The following is an 18,543-nucleotide window of genomic DNA, read 5'->3' on the forward strand; positions in this document are numbered from 1 at the left end:
AGTGAAAAAGAGTAACATGTTACTAGTGGTTTTTCCCAAATTGGGTTTCCATATAAATCATTGTGTCAAATGTGTTCTTGAATTTGTTATGTTTCATGTTTACATTTTTGCAAATTAATTTGACAGTAACCTACAAGTTTTAAGTGAATACATAATCTTATGAATGCATGCATGATCAATAAGCTATGAAAAGTTTTATTTATACATTTGGACCTTGGATAACTGATTCCCCGCCCTCTCGGTTATTCTAAAGAATTCCAACAATTGGTATCAGAGCCATCTACTTAAGATGACTAGTTTGAAGGTACTAAAAGCACAAAGATCAAGATGTCAAAAAGAGATGTACCCAAGCTTAATAGAGATAACTTCCTTACATGGAAAAATTTGATAAAGCTACACCTTGGAGGACATGGAGATCATACACAATCTACCATTACTACAGAGCATGTTGATCCCACTGGAGCCTTAACTACCAAGGATATGAAAAAGAAGAAAGAATGCAACCAGGCAATGTTGGAGATTGCCTCTGTCCTAAGCTATGTTGAATTTGATGATATCAAAGGTCTTGATAGTGCAAAGAAAATGTGGGATGCTTTAAAAACCATCTATGGAGGAGACACCAATTCTCTATGAGTCAAAGTTGAATGTCTTAGAGGTAAGTTTGATGATATGAGAATGCAAGAAGGTGAATATATTGCTTAATATTGGTCAAGGATAAAAAAATGTTGTTAATGCAATTAGAGGAGCTACTGGTACAATAGATGATGATATTATACTAAGAATTTTTATATATATACCATTAGAGTTTCTGCAATACAAGAAATGAGATGTATACTAAAGAATAATCTATCCCTTGAAGGTCTGGTAGGTAGACTCATTACTTTTAAGATATCTAACTTTGAAAATTACAAATGTAAAAATATTGAACCTTTCTTTACTTTCAAAGAAAAGCTTTCATTGAAGGAACCTAATAAGAAGAAGAAGAAGAAAAAGAAAAAGTATGTTTCTAGTGACAATGACACAGATGAGGAGGATGCAGAACAACTTGAAGCACTACTGGAAAGGATATTTCATAGAGGTAAAGGCAAGTTTAAAGGTAAGTTACCTATTATTTGTTTGAAGTGCAATGAAGTTGGCCATATTGTAGCCAGATGTCCAGAGAAGAAGAACTATAGAAGTGGTGACAAGTATAGAAACATAAGGGATGAAGACAACAAGGACTAAAAAGACCAAGGTAAGAAGTCTTGCTACATTGTTAAAGAGGAAATAAGAGATGAATTTGATGAACGTGATGATGAAGTGGTGTATGTTGCAATGAAGGAAAAATCTGATGAATATGAAGCAACAACACTTATGTCTTGTGCGAACAAGAATGACTAATGGAACATTGATAGTAGATGTTCACATCATATGACTGGAGAAAAAAGTAAGTTCATTACCTTGAATTGTTATGATGGAAATGGTGTAATATTTTGTAATGATGCACCATGTTTGATAAAAGGAAAAGGATCTATCAATCTTATAGAAAAGTTTCTATGTGACAATGCTTACTATGTTGAAGGACTTAACTATAATTTTTTGAGTGTGTCATAATTAAATAATTTAGGATGTAAAGTTGAGTTTGAAAATAAGATTGTTAAGATATATGATGCTGATGGAAAATTGATTGGAAAAGGTGATCAAACTAGGAGTAATCTATTCTACCTTGATATAGAGGATGCTACTTTTCTAATTGTAAAATTTGATGATGTGTGGCTATGGCACAAAAGATTATGCCATGTTAATTTTGATAACTTGGTCAATATCAGTAACATGAGAAAAGTTACATGTTTGTCTAAGTTGTAGAAGCCTGATAATACAATGTGCAAACAATGTTAGTTAGGGAAAATGACAAAGTCAAGTCTTAAGAGAAAAACTCATACCTCTAAAGGAATACTAGAGATTGTTTATACTAACTTGTGTGGACCAATTGAAGTGCAATGCTACAAAGGAGATAAGTGCATTATGCTACTTGTTGATGATTATTCTAGAATGATGATAGTTATGTTTCTAAAGAAAAAGTTTGAAGCTTTCCAAATGTTTAAGTGGTAATTAGCAAGAGTTGAGAAGGAAATAGGTAAAAGTTTGAAATGTTTGAGATCTGACAAAGGAGGAGAATCTGTATCAAATGAGTTTGAGATGTTCTGTAATGATAGAGGAATCAAACGATAGACATCTACTCCTAGAACCCTTCCACAAAATAGAATTACTGAAAGGAGGAATCAGTCTGTAATGGACTATGCTAGGACACTCATGATGGAGAAAAATGTTGCTTTGAAATACTAGAGAGAACTTGTTGTTGAGATAATGGGTGTTGCACATATTGCATAACATTTTTATATTGTTTTACTTTATTTTACTATGTAATGTTGCACCTAGATGGATGTGCAACATGTAAAGATTCCCATGGGATATACTTGATGAGTTGTATTGTAACATTATGATAATATTTTGTGTAATTATTTAATATTGGAAAAAAGAATTAAATTTCTAATATTAAATGTAGAGTCAATGGGTTAGGTAGCACATAATTTAAGTAATACCACTTGGTGGTTTTGTGGGACTCACTACTATATAAGTAGCCACATAGGTAGCTATAAATATAAGGAGAAGACAAAAGGGAAAAAGACAAGAGTCAAGTGGGACAATGCTTGATAGGTTAGCCAAGGAAGCATTTTTGAAGGTTGGAAGCATGGCATGGGATGTGTGGATTCATGCTTGTTCAATTGGATTGCTTGGTTGTGGCTATGGATTTGAAAGTTTCCATGGTTGTATTTGTTGGATTTGAACAAATATGCAAATCAAATCCACAAGCCCTTGAATCACCTACATTTAGAAAACTTGTCACAAAGAAGAAAAAGACAAGAAGAGGCAAGGGTTTGGTCTAAAAATAGGAAAATTGTATTCTTATATAAAAAGTAAATTGTTGTACAAAAATGAAAATGGAGAGCCTATTTATAAAGGTCTCTAGGAAGCTTGTAGAACAAGCTAGAAAGAGCTAGGAGATAAGTGTGACAACTCAACATATGTCCACAAAAGGTGGATTATCCTCATGTAGATGAGAAGATAAGTATGATGTGGTAGGAACAAACTCTCATGTTATCAACAACTCCTAGATGACAACTAATAACTAAATGCATTTATCTAAGTAAACTTACGTAAAGCATAAGTAATAATTATTTACACTAACACCCCCCCCCTTAAGTGCAACTTAAGGGAATGCACTTAAGCTCACAAAAGCTATGATGGAATGCATAATGGGTCCCAACACCGAGGCCATGTTAGGTACCCATGTACACATGCAAAGAAATGCAACCTCTAAAAATGGGAAAAGAGAGAAAATGGCATGGGAAACCCCCCCTCCCCCCTAAAAAAGATAAAATGTGCTAAAAAAAAATGAAGGAAGGAAGGCCTTAATAAGACCCCCCAAGGATAATGATCAGAAATGGCTCAAGATATTCTCTCAAAACCATAAGTACAACCAACCCCCATGAGAAGAGACACCAAAGCTCCCCCAAAATGATGGATTCCCTATAGGAATAATCAGACCAATGAAACTCCAATGTAGAGGAAACAAGGGAACAAAACAAGGGAACCCTTGAATGAGAGGGAAAACTGGAAAGTCAAACTAATGCTGAAAGGAGGAAACATGAGGATCCTGAATAGGAATCCCCAATATAGGTGTGATGACATTGTCATGAATGTCCTCTATATAATCAACAACAAGTGCACCTAGAGGCTCGATGAATGGAGTTGGAGGATCAAGCAGAGCAGAAGAAGAATCCTACTAAAGAGAAAAGACCACAAGTGGATATGGTGTGGAAGTTAAAATATGGATCTTAGGAATAGTACAAAGGTTCAAATATCCTGACTGCACCACACAATGCTCCTGCAAAAGAGAAGAGCCATACTCTGATAATGGAGATGGTGGGAAAAAGTGCAAGAAGGTGTAGAGATAGGTGGAAGAATCAACTATCCCTATAGCAATAAGGCCTCCTATGGAACAATCCTAAATGAAGATTGAATCAAAAGTGAACTCAATTGTCTTTCTTGATCCATTGTATGTAATCTGAGAAATTAAGAGAAGGTTTGCAGATAGAGATGGAACATACAATACATCATTGAAAGTGCTATCTTGAATGCTAACTAAAACTTTCCTATAGATTGGTAGGGTAGAGTTATTCCCCATGCAAATATGAGGAATGGGAGAAGCCTCAAGAGTAGAGAAGACACTGTGAGAAGATATCATATGGTGAGAAGCACCTGAATCCAATATCCAAGGGAAATGGGAAGGGGATGCAATGGATGCCTATAATGCATGACCCTATCCAAAATCTAATGTAGATGGTAAATATGTGGAAGAAGATGGAAAGGTAGATCCCTATGAGGTAGAAGAGGATGGAGAGGAAATAGTGCTTTTCTAAAAAAGAGCTTGCAAATCTACAATTTGTTTCTCATAGCCATTAAATCTCTTCTAAAAACATTGTGACTCATCATGAGGTCCCTTCTGACAATAGGAATTGGTAGGAGTCTCAGTCTTTTTTTTCTCCTTCTTCTTAGAAGAAGAGGATGAACTACTAGAGGAATCTGATATCTACTTCAACTTCTTCTCCTATATATCCTTGGCAAGCAATGCCTGTGACTGTGTACCTGTAAGTGAATCCATCTGAGTTATCTTGGACTATTTCTATATCAATTGATCACAAAATGTCTCAAATGAAGGCATTTGGTGTCTATCACCCAAGGCATCCATAATGGAGTAGAAAGTGGAAGAGAAGATTTTATACTATCCTCACAAGTATTTTTTTTGAATAATATATGGTGATTGATGCTTTTGGAGGCCAAGTTTTTCCCTCAACAAGGGTTTCCTAGGGTATATCTTGGGTCACATTTTTGTGGGTATGTTGTCTATTCTCTTGCATGTGGAATTTAAATGCATGTTTATTTTAGATCTATTATAGGTTATGTGGAAACAATTACATTCTTTGTTACAAATTTCCTTACAAGTGGTATAAGAACTATGGTTTTATTGTTGATAACCCTAGATTGAATCTATGGGAATGCATGAGAGGATAAAAGAGAGGGCAAGATATACGAGTTGTTTATTGCAGATTTGAGAGTTTTGGGTTTGTTGTTATGATGGGATATTGATAGATTTTGGACATGTGAAATTATTGGTCAAAAGATTTTTTTTTAGATGTTTCATTTAAGTGAGGATTTCAGGGGGTAGCTTGCAAAAATGACCTCTTGGGTAAAAATAGACCTCACCATTGGATCTAGGTCGACATTTCCATAAATTTTCAAATATAATATGCCCTAGTTTGCATGTTCATAGGAAATGAAAGAGTTTTTTAGTTTTAGCCCATGATGGCCATCAAATTTAATCCTGTCAAAATTTTCATCATAAAAAAATCATAATGAAAATGTTAAAAAGACTATCTTAGTAAAATGATCATAACTTTCTCTTAAGATATTGGATTTCAGACTTCTTATAGGTATTCAAAAGCTAATTTAGAGCACTACAAGTTGGTGTAGCTTTGATTCTATGATGTTAAAATTTTGTTAAGTTTTAAGAGCCCCCAATTTATATGTTTTTTATTTTGAGCATAAATTAGGGCATAACTTGGGCATACAGAGTTAGATTTTGGACTTCGGTAGTCAATGAAAAGCTCTTCGAGAGATCTACATATTGGTTCAAATTTGGTGCACATTAGGCATGCTTTATTTGGTAACATATTAATATGAATAGTTTATGGTATATATTGGCTATGGTAGAATTATGAATTTATGACATTGTATGTTTGAAGATTTGGATTTGATGTCATAGTATACTCAGTTCATATTTTAGATTGGTCTCATGATAGTATGGTTATCAGTGTTTGGTTTGGATATGTATGATGAATTATTGGGTCTACAAGTTGTGCAGTATTGTAAGTGGTCTATACTTATAGGTTGCATTTATGGCTTGGTTGTGGGTTGTCTTTGCCCATTGATCTTTCATTGTTGATGCATATATAGATTGGTGGCTTGGATTTGAGTTGTCTATGCCCTAAGTCACATAATTTTCTAATTTTCTTCATATAGAAGGATGAGATGTTGTTACTAGGTACAATCATAATGGAGGATTGTGGTTGACTATTTTATGCTGACAGGTTGGACATATTAAGAGTCAAATGCTCTATTCCTGGATGTGATCATGGTACCATAGATTTTGGCATGGCATGATTGGATATATAGGTACATAATTGATGCTCATTGGTTTGGATTCCTGATTTGGTTATGGTGGTATATCTTCTTGGTTGAGGAACATGGTTATATGGTTTCTTTTGAAGAGCTCATGATGTGCACTTTGATTTCTTTGATGGTTTGATGCCTTGTTTGATTCTCATGGTTAGAGTATAGTTTTTTTTCATCATGATGTCATGAATAGCTTGGATACATAGTTTAGTGAGAGCTTGTGATAGTGATGAGGTGACAGTGCAGGATTAGTTCTTGGTTTGGTTTGTATCTTCTTGAGTTTGGAGATCTTGGTTTCATTTGGCGCTGACACTTTGGTTGTGTGTATGTAGGCCTAGAGGATCTTCATGTAGGAGATGGTTTTTATGATGTCATAGGTGACTTGGTACCATTATTGAGTGGGAGTTTTTGGAATTGATATACTTATTGAGTGTTTGCAAATGTTGGAGATTTGTCTTAGATCCTATTGCTGCAGAAGCATCTTTGACATTTGCATGGTGCACTTGGTTATCTTCATGGTGTGTGAAGATGGTTAAATATTGAGGATTCATGGGGTTCTTGGTTATCTTTATGGTGTATGAAGATGGTTCTCCATAGTATGTGGAGATGGTTTTCTTCATGGTGTGGCAAGATGGTTGTATCTTGAGGACTAGTGGAGTTCTTGGTAAGTTGTGGTTTATGCTTTCATTTGACATGTTATCCTTGGTGTGAGGATGGTTTCATTTTTATTATTATGTCATGGTATACTCTTGATACACATTTAGAGTTTCAACATGTTATAGTATATTCATATGGAGCATGTTGTCTCTTTGGTTGATATGGTTAGATCATGTTTTCATGTTTATGTTCCTGAGGCCATGGTTGGAACTTTTACATTGATCTTGGTTTAGTTTCTTGGTATTGAGTACATTGATCATAAGCTGGATACTTCATGATATTGCTATGTTGCATTTGGAGTTGGTATAGATTGATTGGTTATAAGTGCTCATGGAAACTTAGAGATGGTGATGATGTTGATTTCTCTTGGATTAGAGAAGTATTTTTTGGGACAGTTGATGGTTTCAATCAATAGGAAGTTCGAGGAGCATTCACCTAATATGGATTTGAGAGGAGATTGTTCTTAGATGAGTCTTGGTTGGAGATTTAGATATATTGGTGAGAATTTTCATTCCCCATGCTTGGTCTATTTGACAGTTTGCTACTTGAGAGGTATAGCACATTATTTCTCTTAGGTGCATTATATGTATGCTTGTCTTTCATAGATATGGATTTTGAGCTATGGTACATGAGTTAGTTCTAAAGGGTTCATTTGAGAGATAGTTTAGTATTGGTTATCTCTATTTTCATATTTTGTTATGCTAATTGAGTTTGGGAGATGGTTTTATATTAGGCACATTCCTTAGATTAGGAATGGTTTATGAGTTTGATCTTCTTGTGAGAGGCTTAAATCCATGATTAGTTATATGGTATAGTTTGGGTGTTGTTGATGCTTCTTTTTGGAGTCTTATGGAGGAGATCATACTTGCACTATTGACATCTAAAGGTGTGTGTAGAAGGACATGATATAGGTTATAATTTGCATGGTTTCTCTTTAGTCTTGGTTATCTTCCTAGATTTTTGATTTTTCTTACATGGGATTTGAGATTGGTTAGACATTGTGATCATTGGTTTATGCTCATGTATGTCATATGAGAGATGACATGGTTGTTTCTTTATCTCTTTTTTTTGTTGGTTGTGGAGATCTTGGGAGACTATTAGAGACTTGTTATGAAAGTTGTTCTTGTAGGTTATTGGTTTATGTGTTGTGGATGTCCTTGAGACTATATGGATTCACTTCTTTAAGATTTTGTGAGTGGATTGGTTATAGATTTGACATTATCATTTGTAGTAGGAGCTTCATGGTATATATGTGGTAGGTATTGCTCTTGAGGTTTGTGATTGTAGGTTGTAGATTGAATATGTTGATGATGTGAGATTCACTTGGTATATCTTTGGAGGTATGGATAGTTGGATGTGTTTGACACTTGCTATGGGTGCTATTTCAGCTATGGATATTTTGACAACTATGGATACATGTGATTACCTTTGGATTAAGTTTTTGTGCTTGGAATTTCACTTGGTACAAGATTTTATGATCTTCTAATGCGATAGGTTGGGTGGCTTTCTCTTTAGATGGCTTCTATGTATGCTCAATGGAAATGACATAATATGAGGTGAGATTATTCATGTTTTAGAGGTGCATACTTTGATTTTGTTGCAAGAAATAGGATGGAGCACATGGTGTAATTTGATCCATGATGGTGGATGTGCTAGGAGGGATTGTTCCCTTGTTCATTTATGTGGTTACAGATTAACCCTATGCAATGCATACAACAAGTGGGAGATTTTTGAGATACTGGATGTTGCACACATTGTATAATATTTTTATATTGTATTACTTTATTTTTTAATGTAATGTTGCACCTAGATGGATATGCAACATGTAAATATTCCCATGGGATATACTTGATGAGTTGTATTGTAACATTGTGATAATATTTCATGTAATTATTTAATATTAGAGAAAATAATTAAATCTTCAATATTAAATGTGGGGTCAATTGGTTAGGTAGCACATGGTTTATGTAATACCACTTGGTAGTTTTGTGGGACTTGCTACTATATAAATAGCCACAAGGGTAATTGTACATATAAGGAGAAGAAAAAAGGGAAAAAGGCAAGAGTCGAGTAGGACAAGGCTTGATAGGTTAGCCAAGGGAGCATTTGTGAAGGTTGGAAGCATGACATGGGATGTGTGGATTCATACTTGTTCACATGGATTGCTTGGTTGTGGCTATGGATTTGAAGGCTTTTATGGTTGTATTCCAATGGTGTTTTTACTGAATAATACATAGTGATGGATGCTTTTGGAGGCTAGGTTTTTCCTTCAATGAGGGTTTCCCAAGGTATACCTTGTCTCACATTTTTGTGGGTATGTTGTCTATTCTCTTGCATGTGGATTTTAATTGCATTTTTATTTCAAATCTATTATGGGTTATGTGAAAACAATTATATTCTTTATTGCAAGTTTCCTTACAACTCTAAGTATAGCTGTCTATACCTTGAACCATGTACAAGTCAAGATAGGTACTCATTCAACACCTTTTGAAATATGGTATGAATACTCACCTAATGTAAAATACTTTAAGGTATTTGGAAGAAAATGCTTTATTCTCAAAGATTTCAGGAATGCTAAACTAGATGCAAAAAGTGAGAAGGTATATTCCTAGGTTATTCCACAAGAAGTAAAGCTTATGAGTGTTTAAATACTAACACTAAATTTTTTTTAGAAAGTGAAAATGAAATTTTGATGAATATATAGAAGTTTATGAGGCTAAAACTATAAAAGAACTAGAAGAATACAAATCATTTGTGTACTTTTATGAAGGTATGCCTATTGAAGAAGATGGTACAAATCAAGCTACAAATTGACAACAAATTTTAGTGACTATCAAGTCACATAATATGAATGTCGAGTTGCATTTAGGAACCAAGCCACATTCAAATGCCGAGTTATAGAATAAAGTTGAGGCACATTCTGATTCTAAGATTAGTGTACATGAGAGAGATGCTGAAATATCTGACATAAATGTACATAGTGACTTTGAAGTAGATAGACTAAATGAAAAATCTAGAGTTGAACCAAGATTGTTCAAATATGTCAAGACATATCATCTTGCTACACAAATCATTCGAGATAAAGATGCTAGACCAATGACAAGAAAAAAGTTGAGAAATGATACATGCTTACTAAGCATAAAAGAGCCTAAATCAGTAAATGATGCCTTAGAAGATGTGGACTCGAGTAAAGCCATGGAAGAAGAGATTGAACAAATTGAGAAAAATAAGACATGGACTCTAGTTCTTAGACGAGAAGACAAAAATGTGATTGGCACCAAGTGGTATTCAGAAATAAGCTAGATGAAAATAGTGAAGTCACAAGGAACAAGGCAAGATTGGTATACAAAGGATATGCACAAGAACAAGGAATTGACTATGGAGAAACATTTTCTCCTATTGCTAGATTGGAAGGAGTAAGAAATTTGCTTTCTTATTCTGCATACAAAGGTTTTAAAGTTTATCAAATGGATGTTAAATCTACATTTCTGAATGGTATATTAGAATAAGAAGTTTACATAAAACAACCAGAAGGATTTGTTGATGTTAACAATAAGAACATGGTATGTAGATTACACAAAGGTCTATATAGTTTAAAACAAGCACCAAGAGCATGGTATGAGAGACTTCATAATTATCTTGTGAAGATTGGATTTAAAAGGACTGATGATAACAAAAATCTATACATGAAGACAGAGAAAGGCAAAGATATTTTGTTATTTAAAATTTTTGTTGATGATATCCTATTTGGAGGTCAAGATGCTTTATGTAAGGCTTTTGCAAATGAAATGAAGCAAGAATTTGAAATGTCTATGTTTGGAGAGATCAAGTTCTTTGTGGGTTTGTAATTATATCAAATGAAATATGGTATATACATCACTCAGTCAAAGTATGTCAAGGAGATACTCAAAACTTTTAGATTGGAGGATTCCAAACTAGTAAGTACACCTATGGTGATTGGCCATAAATTATCAAAGAATGATAACTAAGCTAAGGTGAAACAAACATTGTATAGGTCTATGATTGGAAAATTATAATATGTAGTACACAACAGGCTCGATATTGCATTATCTATAGGGATAGTTGCAAGATTCTCTACTAATTTTAGGAATAGTTACAAAATTTAAATTAAAAGCCTATATTGATGCTAATTGGGCTAGAAACATTGATGATAGAAAGAGCACCAATGGAGGAGCATTTTTCTTACACAAAATGCTGGTTACATGGACTAGCAAGAAATAAAACTACACTTCACAATCTACTACTGAAACTGAATATGTTATTGCTATTGTAAGTTGTATACACATTGTATGGCTCAAATAGCCGCTTAAAGGTATGAAGGAAGAGATCATAGAACCAGTGATGCTTTATTGTGAGAATACAAGTGCTATAAATATGTCAAAGGATCTTGTGATGCACACAAAGACTAAGCACATTACAATCAATTACCATTACTTGAGAGAATTAGTTCAAGATAATGAGGTGAAGATAGAATATGTTAACGCAAAAGAACAAATTGTTGATATCTCCACAAAAGCATTACCTACAGATGCTCATGAGTATCTAAGAGGTAAAGCAAGGATGATACCCCTATCAAAGGCTATGTGAGTAAGAAAAGGAGTGACCTACATCAAATAAGCTGATTGCCATATATTAAAAATTGATGCAGTGGATATTACTTTAGGAGATGCCTAAAGTAATGAAAAAGTTGAAACTACAAATCAATCACAAGCAAGGTGACATAGAAGAAACTGAAGAATTTTATATCTTCATATTAAGATGTCAAGTTTTTGGCATTGTTGTGAAAGAGAGAGATAGTTATTTAATAAGGGAAATACAAGAAAAAGGGAGATAGTTATTGATCAATAGAAATACAAGAGACTGGAGATTGAACAAAGAGGTAGAAATCCTAAAACACATCGTATGAGAAAGATAGTGTATCTATTGATAACATCTACCTAGTAAGAGGGAGATACTATAGAAGGGAGATACAAGAAGTAATTCAGAGGAAGTTATAAGGCTGACACAAAAGAATTCTGTAACCTATTCAAAAGATGAAAGTTGCTGATAGAGGGAGCAATTTTAGTACAAGGAATTATTTTATTTTTGGTATTTTGTTGGTCTTACTATTTTAACCTAGTCAGTTTGGTTTTCTATCAATGGTAAAGAGGGATATTGTTGAAAGAGGGAGAAAGTTGAAATAAAATTGATGCAAGTGTAATAAATGTTTTTCAATCATTATTTTGTTATTGATGTCAAACTTGCTTTCTCTTGCTAAGACAACTGCTTATATGATTTAAGTATGATCACTCGTTTGATTGATGAAGAGGATTTGATCAAAAAGATGTAACAAAAGCACCTAGAGGAAAGTTTGAGTTATGATATAAAAGAGGAGTAAAAGAATTAACTAAGACATTGATATCATAGTGCATTGATAATCTACTTAAGGTTACAAGTGTTGGTTACACTAAGCAAGTTCAAAAGAACAAGTTAAACAAAGTTTATATGCCAAGCTTGATTGAATGGGTAGTAGGTGTCGAGCTAAGTTAGTGCAAGCTGAGCTAAAAATTAGTTGGAGCTGAGTAAAAGCCCATTTTAGTGTATGCTAAGCAAAGAAGTGGATGTCAAGTAAATTTTAGTTGATGTCAAGCACTAGTAAACTTTAGTTCATGCCAAGTAATTTTTTAGAGGATGCAGAGCAATACAATATGTCCCAAGCATCAGAAACAAGTTAATACTAAGTGTTAGAATTATTAGAAAGATTAAGAATTTGATGGTTCTAAGATAACAAATTTGTTTTCTTGGATTGTGTGAACTAGGTGGAAGACAAGATTGATGAGTTGGTGGCACATAATTCATGGTAAATTGTTTAGAGGTGAATTCAAAGAAGATTGAAGGAGAAGTTTCTAGAAGTGATATGGAATGAGGAGTAGATACATTGAATCCTCTCTAATATATCCTAACCCTAAATTGGTTGATAGAGAATGAACAAAAAAAGATCTTAATTCTCTATTTATAGGGATGGCTAGTTAGAATCAAGGGTTGTCATATCCAAGAACCTAAAGAAGACAAAGAGTCAAGAGGATTGCTTCATCAAGTGACCTAAGTGAAGAGTTTGCATTAACATGTTAAACAAGAAGGCTTAAGGGTATGAATGCTTGAAGGGTGATTAAGCTATCAATGATGAAATGTGTGAAAGCCAAGTAGAATGGAGGACTAAAATAGAGATTTTTAATCTACAAATAGAGTTGTAAGTTGTAATTAGATCCAAGCCTTTTTGTTAGTCTCTAATAATTGTATCAGTATAGGGTAAATCCTTTGGATTAAGGTTGATCTAACAATCATTTGTAAATCCTTTAACTGGATGACATTCCAAGTGAATGGTCTAAAGTCCTCTAACAAATCTCACTCCTAATAGAGTGATTGAAATCCTTTAATAGGGTCACATTTAATAGTGTGTATTGTAACCTTTAATAGGTTGGTATTTCATAGGACATCACGTCATAAGATTGAAAAAGAGTAGCATGTTACAGGTGGTTTTTCCCAAATTGAGTTTCCATGAAAGTCATTGGGTCAAATGTGTTGCCAAGTCTATTATGTTTCATGTTTACATTTCTACAAATTGATTTCATAGTAACTTACAAATTTTTAAGTGAATGCATGCATGATGACAAATTTTTTATGGGTTCACTAAGTTGTGAAAAGTTTTATTTATACATCTGGACCTTGGATAACTGATTCACATCCCCCCCTCTTAGTTATTCCAAAGAATTCCAACATCGTGTTGGCAAAAGTACAAGGAAAAAAACTTATGAGGAATACCTGATCAAATGGAAAGGGAGGCCAGTAGAGGACTCCTTGTGGCTAGCAAGGGAGGAGGTTAACTATCTTGATTTTTCTCTAAACACCTAATACACAATGAAGTCACTTCTCAAATTACCCCAGGTGTCTGATGTAGGAGCATCCTAGGTGTAAGAGCAATCTTGCATCACCCAAAAATGTTTCTATTTTCAGCCTTTTCTATTTTAAGAAGGACTAGAAGACAAGGGGTTACTACTACTGGAAAGTTTCTATTTTTAGTAAGTTTGTCATACAAGCTTGGATTGTTATGATTTTCTACATGAAGATTCATTTTAGAATTATAAACCTACATTAAAAATCTCATTGCTCCAATTTAAGTATCAGAGAAGTTATTGTGGATTTTCAGATAGAGCAACAATTCAAGGGTTATGGCTTTCCAAAGTTGGGATAACTAGAATTCCTAAAATAAATGTTAAAGATGTATTTGGTTGACTCTATATACATATCGTTAGGGTCTACCAACCCTAGGTATTAGGTTTGAATGTCTAGAACCTTCTTGGGTAGTATAAAATTGCCTTTAAGAAAGGCTTGAACATTATCTAGAATAACTTTGGGTGGTAATTCATAGCTTAGTTTTGCAAATTACTATAATGAAGGTGCCCATGTGGGTTAGCATATTGTACTTGTGAATTTTGTGATTCCACATTTGTGGTGATAATAAGAAGTCTAGATTTTGTTTTCATATTTACTATTGTTTCTTTGTTTCTATTATGGGTTTATGGTATTAAGGGGAGCACCCTCCATCAAAATCACTGTTAAATTAGGAGCTAACAAATTTCATCTCAAGTCTCACCCTAAAAAATTAGTGTCATAGCAAGAGTTCCTCAATGTGTAGACAAATCAACGATTGTGAGGTAGTTTGCACTAGGACTATGGTTGCAAGTTGTGAGATAATGAAAAAATACCTCCATGAAGAGAATTTTTAGAATTAATGCTAATAATACTCCTATGGAGGAGTATATTAGCATTTTTTTTTATTCATAACAATGTTTTTCATTGATGTTAACATACTAGTTATTCTATGAAGATTGGCAAAATTACAAAGGTAGAAGCATTTGGTGTGGTTCAAGGTTTGAAGATAAGCTTATGTGTACTTGAGGATATGTTCTACAGTATGTATAAATGCCACAACTAAGAGAACATAAGGAAACATGAATACTAGATAGAGTTATGAGGATTTTAATGAAGGTAGCTGTTATATAATATTTTTGGAAAGCAAGTACTAGATATGTGAAAGATCATGGTGGGCCAAAAAGTGGTGTTGTGAAAGAAAAAGTCTAAAAATGTCCAAAAGTGATTTAGAAATTGTGTTGACATTTTCCCCCCAATTCTAAAATGAAAGAAAAAAACATTACCTACGAAAATTGGATACCCATTATATCATTTACCCATTATATAAGATATCGGGTATCCGATATATCGGGTACCCAATTCCTTTGCTGCCCATACTAGAGGAATCTAATGAAAATTGGATGAATTGGATTAAAACTTAGTGGCTGGTTATCTCCTTCTTGATCCATGTGATTAAAATTCTATTGGTCAACTTTATGCCTTTTGGGTTGTTATAAAATGCAACAAATAAACAAATTTGTCTTTTAATTTTGTTTCTAATTACAAATTGTTGCATATATTTAATAGTATGATTTTATAGCATATACTATATAAGATAGTATTATATTATATAATATTATATATATTTTTCTCAATAAAAAGCCTAGGCTCTTATATTATATAAATTTAAAATTAAAATATAAAATCTCCATTTAAACAGGTATTGGTAGGAAAGAATGGAGAAAGAAAATGTCCAGTCTTGCCTAAGACTGTGGTCCTATACAAATGTTTACATCTTGAAAGGGGCATACCCCTATTTATTTTTTTGAATATAAATACATATTGTTATTTTAGTTCATATCAACTTTAAAATACATCCAATTAAAGGCTTTTCTTTCTTCTTGCCTCCTTGGTTAGTGTAGTCCTCTGTCTTTTTGTAGTAGAATCTTGTTTAATACATCACTCAACTGAATACTGTGAAGAACCTCCTTATAGCAATATCGTGAGAATGCTCGAAATAACAGAATACAAAGTGATAGCAGAACTCAGAATGAATCTACTAATCGCAGGCCACTTCGAGGGGGTAACCTCCTTTGAGCAAGCTCAATACAATAAATTCGTCCGTGCCCATCAAGGGCCTCAACCTATTCTTATATACTAGGTATGATCTAGAAAAGTAATACTACCTATGCATGTGGGATAATAAAATATACTCACGGGACGACTTACAAAGCATATGCGTCCAACAACACTACTCTAACAAAATAAACAGAAGGAACACACAGGTTCCTAACATCCCCTCTCCCTTAGAAAAAAGCTTTGTCCTCAAAGCTTAAGGTGTGGAAATTGTTGTTGAATCTGAAGAAGGGGTTCCCAGGTAGCATCCTCTGGTTGGATGCCATGCCACTGAATCAAGACCTCAGAGATGGAGCGAGAGCGAAGCTGGCGAGTGCGCTGGTCAATGATTGCCACTGGCTCCAGGATAATGGATCCTTTCGTATCCATTTCAGGGAGAGTAGTTTGTGCTCTGACAGTGGTACCCAGAACTTTCTTTAGACAAGAAACATGAAAGACTGGATGAATGCGGGAAGAAGGAGGAAGTTCCAGTTTATAAGCAACTGAACCAATCTTCTATAGAACCTTATAAGGCCCATAAAATTTTGGGGCCAGCTTATGACGCCCTTTCAGCTTTAGGGAGGATTGGTTGTATGGCTGTAGACGAAGAAAAACCATATCCCCAACTTGAAATGAGCGCTCAGAACGGTGTTGATCTGCTTGCTGTTTCATCCGATTACGGGCCATGTGAAGATTATCCTGTAAGGTACGAAGAATCTGATCCCTGCGGCGGAGAACTATGTCAACTGCCTGGACTGGTGAGCTGTTGGGAGTGTAGGGAAGGAGCACTGGAGGTGCCTGACCATAGACTGCTTCATATGGAGTCATTTTAGAGGCAGTGTGGTAAGAGGTATTGTACCACCATTCAGCTAAAGGGAGCCACTTGGCCCACTGATGTTGCTGTTCGGAAGTGAAGCAACGAAGATAAGTTTCCAAGCATTTATTGACAATTTCAGTTTGACCATCAGTTTGTGGGTGATAGCCCGAACTCATCTTCAGTTTGGTGCCAGTTTTCTGAAACAGTTCAGTCCAAAAATGACTGGTAAAAGTTGCATCACGATCAGAGACAATGGAAGAAGGGAGTCCATGAAGACGAAATATCTGGTCCATAAAGATTTGTGCAACAGAGGAGGCAGTATAGGGGTGGCTGAGGGCACAAAAATGACTATATTTTGAGAGACGATCAACCACAACCAAGATCACTGTCTTGCCACCGGATTTAGGAAGCCCTTCAATGAAATCCATAGAAATATCAGTCCAAATCCGTGTAGGGATGGGCAATGGTTCGAGCAAGCCAGGAAGGAGGGTCGTTTCACCCTTGTGGCGTTGGCAAGTATCACATTCAGCCACCATCTGTTGAATCATCTGTTTCATCCCTTTCCAAAAGAAGTTTCTCCTTGCTCGCTCATAAGTTTTGAGGAAGCCTGAGTGCCCTGCTGAAGGAGAAGCATGGAGTTCATAAAAAATAGCCTGATGTAGAGCTGGGTTCTGAGGAAGCACTAGCCGACCCTTGTATCGAAGAGAAGCACCATCCCAAGAGTAATGTGGTATAGCAGAAGGATTATTGGCTAGCTGGTGAATGATTTGAGATAAAGAAGAGTCACTGTCATAGCCCTGCTGAACAGACGCTAACCAATTGGGAATGGGCATAGAAATAGCGGAAAGGGAAGCTTGATTATCAAATGTGCGAGAAAGAGCATCTGCCACAATATTCTCCTTACCCTTCTTGTAGGTGATCTCATAATCATACCCCATGAGTTTGCTGACCCATTTCTGTTGTGTAGGAGAGGATACCCGTTGTTCCAGGAAGTATTTCAGACTTTGGTGATCGGTTCTGATGCAAAAATGACTCCCTAAGAGGTATGGTCGCCACTTCTGTACAGCATGCAAAATAGCCATCATTTCTTTTTCATAAGTAGAGAGGGCTAGATTCTTACCAGAGAGGGCTTTGCTAGTGAACGCAATAGGATGGTCATCTTGCAGGAGAACAGCACCCAATCCATTGCCGCAAGCATCACTCTCAATAGTGAAGGGTTTGGAAAAATCTGGCATCGCGAGAACAGGTGTACTGCACATAGCCTGTTTCAGTTGTTCAAATGCAGTCTCAGCAACAGGGGTCCAGGAGAAGGCATCCTTTTTTAATAGAGCTGTCAATGGTGCTGCAATTTTCCCGTAATCTTTGACAAACTTGCGGTAGTAGCCAGTCAACCCCAAAAAACCCCGAAGGCTCTTGAGAGTTTTAGGATGCGGCCAAGTTTTCATGGCATCTATTTTTGTAGGATCCACCCGCACTCCATGGTGTGCAACAATATGCCCGAGATACTCCACTTCCTCCTAGCCAAACACACATTTAGATAGTTTTGCACAGAGTTGATGATCAGAGAGAAGTTGCAAGACAAGCTCCAGATGATGGAGATGCTCAGCCCAAGTTTTGCTATATATGAGGATATCATCAAAGAAGATCAGAATGAATTTTCGGAGGTATGGTCGAAATATGTTATTCATCACTGCTTGAAATGTTGAAGGAGCATTCGTGAGGCCAAAGGGCATGACTAAAAATTCATAGTGACCATCATGTGTGCG

The sequence above is a fragment of the Cupressus sempervirens genome, chromosome 10, assembly GCF_028749045.1.
Source record: "Cupressus sempervirens isolate cs-2001-9-10 chromosome 10, ASM2874904v1, whole genome shotgun sequence".
NCBI lineage: Eukaryota > Viridiplantae > Streptophyta > Pinopsida > Cupressales > Cupressaceae > Cupressus > Cupressus sempervirens.